Genomic DNA, 7,498 nt, shown 5'->3' on the forward strand with positions numbered 1-7,498 from the left:
GCTCAGAACACCCCACCTGGGGTGACTGTTGTGCCCTGGAGCTGTGTTCTGGTTCCCTAGCTCCTTTAGGAACCCTCCAGTCTCCTCAGAACCCTTCCAGATTTCTTCCCTGTTTCCCAGAGTCATTTATTGGCCATGTAGACCCCTTAGTACTCTAATGCACTCTGGACTACTCTTTCAGCCTTTCTTCTGCCCCAGAGCCATCTTCTGGCCCTCCAGCCCACTTTGGAATGGTCTAGTCCACTCAGACCCCCCCCCCGCCCCGAGGCCTTTGTGGTGCCCCGGAGCCCTCCAGCCCCCTCAGTGGCCCTCTCATCTGCTCTGCACACCTCTTTTGGCCAAAATTGGGCCCTAGAGTCATTTTTTGGCCATGTAGACTGCTTAGGACTCCTCTAGTGCAATCTGGACTACTCTTTCAGTCTCCCTTCTGTCCCAGAGCTGTCTTCTGGCCCTCCAGCCCCTTTTGCACCCCTCTAGTCCCTTCAGAATCCCTCCAGAGGCCTTTGTGATGCCCCAGAGCCCTCATTTGGCCCTCCAGCCTTCTCAGCGGCCCTCTCATCTGCTCTGCACTCCTTTTTTGGGCCAAAATGGGGCCCCAGTGGCTTTTTCTTTGTTCGTTGGTTCCCTCAGGAAACCTCTAGTATGCTCTTGATCCCTCTTTTGGCCAAGATTGGGACCCGGAGTCTTCTGTGGGCACTGTAGACCCCTTAGGACCCCTCTAGTGTACTCTGGACCACTCTTTTGGCCACAATTGGGCCCCAGAGCTGTCTTCTGGCCCTCCAGCCCCCTTAGGGAACATCTAGTCTCCTCAGAACTCTTCCAGATTTCTTCCTGGTTCCCCAGAGTCACTTTTTGGCCATGTAGACCCCTTAGCAGCCCTCTAGTGTACTCCGGACTACTCTTTCAGCCTTTTTTTGTGCCCCAGAGCTGTGTTTTGGATGTCTAGAGCCCTTCAGGACCCTGGTAGAACCCTCAGAATCCCTCTGGAGCCCTTCTTCATGCCCTGAAGCCCTCTTTTGGCCCTTTAGCAGCCCTCTATTCTGCTTTGGTCTCATTTCTTGATGTTTTATTTCCCTCCCGCAGACCACTCCTGGCCCTCTAGAACCCTTAGCACCCTTCTAGAGGCCTTTGCCATGCTCCAGAGCTGTCTTTTGGATCTCAAGTTCCCTTAGGACCCCTCTGGTGTGCTCAGAACCCCTCTGGAGGCCTTTGTGTCCCGGAGCCCTCTTTTGGCCATCCACATCCCATAGGAGCCCTCCTGTCCCCTCAGAGCACCTCCTGAGGTTGGTCATGTTACCCAGTTTTGATTTTTTTTTTTTTTTTTTTTTTTTTTCCCCTCCCCCTCCATTGGGAGTCCTCTGGTCTGCTCAGAACCCCTCCTTGGGTGGGGTGCTTGTTGTGCCCCAGAGCTGTCCTCTGGTTCCACAGCCCCCTTCAGAACCCTCTTGTCTCCTCAGAAGCCCTCCAGATTTCTTCCTTGTTCCCCAGAGTCATTCCTTGGCCATGCAGGCCCCTCAGCACCCCTCTAGTGCACTCTGGACCACTCTTTGGGCTTTCCTTGTTCCCTAGAGCTGTCTTTTGGCTCTCTAGCTCCTTTAGAACTTCTGCAGCATTCTCGGAACTCTTCCTGAGCCCTCTCTTATGCCCTAGAGTGCTCTTTTCATCATTCAGCTGTCTGAGTACCCCTGTTTTCCTCTGAACCCCTTCAGAGGCTTTGCTTGTTCTCTTCTGGCTTCTTTTAGTTGCTCTCTAGTCTCTGTAAGAGATGTCTAATCTGCTCTGGATTCCTCTTTAGAGCTTTGTTGTGCTGCATAGACCTCTCTTGGTCCTGCAGAGCCCTGAGGAACCCCTTTATTTTACTCTGGATTATTCTTTCAGCCTTCCTTTTGTGCCTGAGCTCTGTTTTGGCCCTTCAGTCCTTGTAGGACCCCTCTAATCCCTTCAGAACCCCTTCTTGAAGCCTTTGTTGTGCCCCAGAGCCCTGCATGGGTTCTCTAGCCCTCTTAGCATCCCTCTTCCCTCCTTGTGCCAGTCCTCCACTTAGAAATACAGAGCTAGTACTCCCCTGGGGAACTACCCATTCCACCTACTGACCCCTTTTTCTGAGCACTCTAGGTACTATACAGGAAGTACCCCTCTTCAGAAGTACTCACATTAAACTCCTGGAACAAGGCTGCTTCTGTATTTTGCTATCTTGGTTTGCCCTAGAGGAAATGCTGTCCTGCTACAACAGCTGTATTATATGCAGGTCTGAACCAATTAGAGCACTGTGGTGTAGTGTTCCCTTAACAGGTTATGTTGAATCTTGTAGCTTTCTTTCTAAGCATAAGCAGAACTGATTTTTAGTTTTTAGTGCAAAGGCTAGTGCTAGTTTGGGTAAAAAAGCTTAATAACATACCTCCTGATATTATGGGTACAGTATATAAGGTTTCAGTAATAAAGAAGATGGTCTGTTTTATCAAAGAGGTCTGTCTGTCCTTTCTGTGCTCTCCCATCCAGATACTGAGTGGAAGCAAAAGGCTTGCTTCTGCTTAGCCCTATGTATTTATGGCTGCCAGTGGTTTGCCCCTCCCCTTCCCAGGGCTTGTGGGTAGGGCAGTGGGTGGGGCTAGGGTTACATAAACCCAGGGCCTTGCGCCAGGGGCTCATACAGTCTCTGCTCTCTTTGGGGTGGTGCTCTGGAATTGCCTTGGAAAATAACAGCATTTGTGGAAGTGAAACTATCCAGAAAGACTTACTGCTGCATTTAGAGAAGCAAAGGCCATTCCTTAATGTTAGAGCAATGGGATGGCTGAAGGTAGAGTCATAAGCCTGCCAGAAAATTGCTTATAGCAGGCAGTTTTGGTTTTGTGTTGGTATCTCGGTGTGGGGTGTTCTGGGGTGGAAGAGGGTTTCTGAGTGTGCAGTTGTATCCTCTGTTAATTGTCAGTATTGTTTTCTGGTGTTTGTGTGTTTACTGTGGAAGGGGCCTAACTTCCTCACTGGGCTCTTTGAACACGCTGATGCTTGAGGCATTGTTTGTGCCTCTGCTGGACTGCAGACAAGAGAAGAGAGCAGGGGTCCTGGGAAAACATTTCCTTCTACACTTACACCCTAGGTGGTGGTTGTGTGTTTTATCTCCAGTAAGGTGGATCTGTGTGATGTATTGCTCTCATCAGCTAGTCTGGTTTCTGGCTCGCTGGATGTTTTGCTGCTCCTCAGAAATACTGTCAGCCCTGTTCAGGGATGTAGGGGCAGACAGCGAGGGATTGGACAAGATGTAGTTAAGGAGCCGAAAGCCTTAGGAGGAATAAATAGCAGTATGTAGATAAGGTAGTAGCCGCATGGGGTGAGATGGAGTGATGATGGGAATTTGACCTTTGGGAAAGTACCAGTCTGGGCTAGAGCTTATATAAAAGGGCTTGCTTGCTTGAATAAAGTTGATTCTGATCCAGCACATCGGAGTCCATGAATCAGACCGCCACAAATGGCGCCCGAACAGGGACCGAAGACTGACTTCATCCAGGGCTGTAGAGGCAGCGGTTAGCTGAACTGGTGGCGGAGCCCGGCTGAACAAAGAGCTGCTGAAAGGAAGCAGAAGGGGAGCCGCTGAAAGGAATCGGCATTGCGTGCAACAGGTTACCTACCGCTGGACGGAGGTAAGCAGCCGGGAACGCGTGGGAGTCGTGGGAAACAGCATCTCCCCACAAGATAGGTCTGTGCTAAACATAATGCAAAAGACTTTGAAACAGCACAGTAGAGATATACCCCCCCAAGATCTCCAAATGTTATTAGTATGGGCACATTCAAACTGTCCCAAGGTGAATTCTAGCATGACTTATAGCCTCAGTATGTGGGACTCAATCGGAGTTAAGCTCTGGGACGTGGCAACAAGAAACAATAAGGTGGTGGCGGGACTTTTAGCCCTGTGGTGTACCATGCTTGAGACCCTGAAAGAGCATAGCAAGAAGAAAACACAGGGACTGGAGGCACCCGCAGCCCCCACAGCACCTCCGTCAAGCGACACGGTGGTGGGGACAGTGGGTGGACGGGACTCCCCAGGTAACAACCCAGACAATCCATTTGACCCAGGGCTGATTGATCCGGAACAGGAGCCGGACCTCTATCCACCTCTTAATATGTCTTGCTGTGTCTATCTTACGGCCCCTCTGGAACCACTGCCCCCTCGAGACAGGGCCGCCCGTGAGTGTGGACTGCCCACAACCCCCCCACACTGTCCCAGCTTCTGGGAAGGATCCGTTGCCCCAGGGCTGCTCAGCGGGGCATGACTACACTGGCCGGGCATGCCCCCCGCCTTCCTTCTTCCCTCCCTCCCTTCCTTCCTGCCTTCCTTCCCCTCCCACCTGGCCCTTCCTCTCTCTGCCTGGTGCCGCCTTCACCTGGTGCCGCCACCGCTGAGCAGTAGGAGGAGGAACATGGCGAAAGCGGAGCAGGCCTCAGCCTGGAACTGCAGCACGAGCTCAAATTCAAAGAGCCTTTCACAGATGATGTCACCACAAACCTGAAGCTTGGCAATCCTACAGACAGATACGTGTGCTTCAAAGTTAAGACCACAGCACCACGTAGATACTGTGTAAGACCTAACAGTGCAATTATCGATGCAGGAACATCAATTAATGTTTCTGTGATGCTAAAGCCTTTGGACTATGATCCTAATGAGAAAAGTAAACACAAGCTTATGGCTTAAAAAAAAAAAAAAGTTGGTCCAACTGTGTCAGGAGGATTGTCCATTCCTGACAAAGGAGGAAAACCCAGCGGAACCCAGCAAGGGACTTTTGATCAGCAGGCTGAATTGTCCCATGATTTCTTTTTTTCATCAAAATGCAAAAGTGCTACAAAAAACTTATTACAAGAGACCAGGCCCAAAACATTATTCGAAGTTGCCCCGATTGCCAAAATGTATCCCCGTTACCACCCTACTTAGGGACCACCCCTCGAGGCCTGCAACCCTGCAATATTTGGCACACAGACGTTACCCATTATCCCTTATTCGGAAGACTGAAATATGTCCATGTCTCTGTAGATACTTTTTCCCATTATGTTGTCACTACTGCCTATGCTGGGGGGGGGGGGAAAGGCCACAATGTATATCATCACTGGCTTGCCTGTTTCGCCACAGTGGGGGTTCCCACTCTAATTAAAAACTGACGGTGGTCCTGCATACACTGCACAGCAAATGCGGGCATTTCTTCAAACCTGGGGGTTCACTCATGTGACCAGAATTCCCTATTCCCCAACTGGCCAGGCAATAGTGGAACGTACCCATCGTACTCTAAAAAACATGCTTGAAAAACAAAAAAGGGGGAATAGCCCTGGTGCCTCTCCACAAGAGCAGCTGTGGAAAGCCTTATATGTTCTCAACCTCTTAAACCGTTATACAGACCAAAGTGCAGTTAATAAGTATTTCTCATGCCCTATGTGGCGAGAACAGTCTTGGTTCACTACAAGAACCTGGAAACGGGTCAATGGAGTGAACCAGTAGACTTAATAATGTGGGGGAAAGGTTATGCTTGTCTCCACAGGTAACAGGCCTTGTTGGATGCCTGCATGGCTGATTCGGCCTGTTGACGCATCCCTCGAAACACCAAACGAGGACTGAGAGCCAGTTAAGATGAGCCCATTTCAGGACACTTTCTGGCAATATCTGCCTGCCTCGTGCAGGGTCAATATCGATTCATAAAAGCTTACCGCGACTACGTGACCTTACTAATAAGTTGTAGATAAAATCAGAGTGGACCCCTTTTGAGGGATAGGACTGGACGTTAGGTTTGGGGTCGTGGGTTAAGAAGGTACTGGCGTGTGGATTGGTAATCTTGCTAAGATTTCTAGCCCTTGCTATCTATCTCCCCTGCTTAAGCCTTATGCAGAGAATGACTCGAAGGGCTTTGCATCAAGTACTTGTTCTACAAATACACATTGCACTGGCAATATTTAGTTTAGAAAATAAAAAAGGGGGAGATGTAGGGGCAGACAGAGAGGGATTGGACAAGATAGAGTTAAGGAGTCGAAAGCCTTGGGAGGAATAAATAGCAGTATGTAGATAAGGTAGTAGCCGCACAGGATGAGAAGGAGTGATGATGGGAACTTGACCTTCGGGAAAGTACCGATCTGCCTTCTCCCTTCCTATAACCGCAGTATGATGAGAAAGGAAGTCACCTTGTCGGAAAGCAGACTGAACTGTGAGTAAGCCCATGTGCTTCAAGGGCTCAAAAACCAACCTCCCCTCAGCTACTGAACTCACCTCTCTTCTTGCCTAAGCCTCGGTGCTGAGAGAGAAGAAACTGCTGGACTTCTCTGAACCATGAGGAACCAATTTGCAGTCTTGCCTGGCAGCTCCTTTCTTATATCCATGCCTGTGAACCTACTGCCACCTGCTCTTTTGTGGCTCTGCTTCTGGCCCCTACCCTGGCTTCTAGGGCTGCCTACTTTGCTTTTTCAGGTGCTATGTCAGCCTTTTGCAGGCATGGCTGAGGATTTCAGGTGAGGTAGAATGGGTGATCAGAATGGTGTTTCAGTTGTTGTAGGGCTGGTCAGCGCTACCTGGCAGCATAGTAACTTTGTGTTGGTTTTCCAGGTGCCATGGGTGTCCCCACAGCAATGATGTTGGAGTCTGGAGTTGGTGCGGCACAGGTGAACACAATGTCAGTGGTGCTTTGGTGGAGGGTGCTCTTCAGCTGGAGCTGGCTGGCATGGGGGTGATCTCCCATGCTCTGGTTTGGCAGGCAATGAAGGCGAATGTGGTGACCGAAGGAAGATCAGAGAGGATGTGGCTGCCATTGAGGATGCCTCTTGAGGACCAATGGTGATGCACAGCACTGCAAAAGCTAAGGTGAGGAACAAAGTGTTGATGTGTCCTGGGTGTGTGTGCTGACATACAGTGTAGTATGGAGAACTCTTCTGGATGAGTGCTGTGTGTGAGGCAGAGGCAGTGGGGTGTGCATGGCAGAAAGTGAGGGTGTGGTAGGCAGAGCAGCTCCAGCCTGTGTCTGTGTTGTTGAGTAGCCTATGGGGTGTGTGTTGTAGCTGTGCTATCTTTTGCTCAGGTCTTGATGTTGCTCTTGCTCTTTGTGCTCAAGGAGCACAGCCCATGCTCCGCAGCACTAGCGTGGCAGGCATCCACTGTCTTTTTGCCTGGCCTGACTCATCAGCATCGCTCCAATGGATTGTGTCTTGTTCTGTGCAGGCAGCTGAAGGGGGTGGTCTGTTGCTCTGACTTCACATCATGGCTGTTTGCAGTCAGTCATCTTTGCAGCCATCATTGAGGCCTCGCTGGCCACACCTCTTCTGAGCCCGCTCTTGTTTTGTGTCTTCCTGGCGCCCTTTCAGGGTTTTCTCCCCAGTGTTGTCACAGCCTCAGGTCTTTCTTGCTGGCCTCTTCTGCATTGCTTTTCCCAGCTTTGCTGGCCCTTTTCTGTCACAGGTGGTGGCGTCTGTCTCTTTCGTGGGCTCGTCCAGAGCATCAGAGCTGCATGGTTGTGGTGTCATAGGGCTTTCTGGC

General features: G+C 50.5%; 1 long non-coding RNA gene across 1 annotated transcript; it reads left to right on the forward strand.

The window, feature by feature from the left end:
* Window positions 1–3,461: 3,461 nt before the first annotated feature.
* On the forward strand, window positions 3,462–6,829 carry LOC135325799 (uncharacterized). The gene is made up of 3 exons (XR_010386567.1): window positions 3,462–3,638; window positions 6,575–6,630; window positions 6,723–6,829. It is a non-coding gene; the product is annotated as an uncharacterized LOC135325799 (long non-coding RNA).
* The last annotated feature ends 669 nt before the right edge of the window (window positions 6,830–7,498 follow it).

Source organism: Dromaius novaehollandiae, unplaced genomic scaffold (genome assembly GCF_036370855.1).
Source record: "Dromaius novaehollandiae isolate bDroNov1 unplaced genomic scaffold, bDroNov1.hap1 HAP1_SCAFFOLD_69, whole genome shotgun sequence".
Taxonomy (NCBI): domain Eukaryota; kingdom Metazoa; phylum Chordata; class Aves; order Casuariiformes; family Dromaiidae; genus Dromaius; species Dromaius novaehollandiae.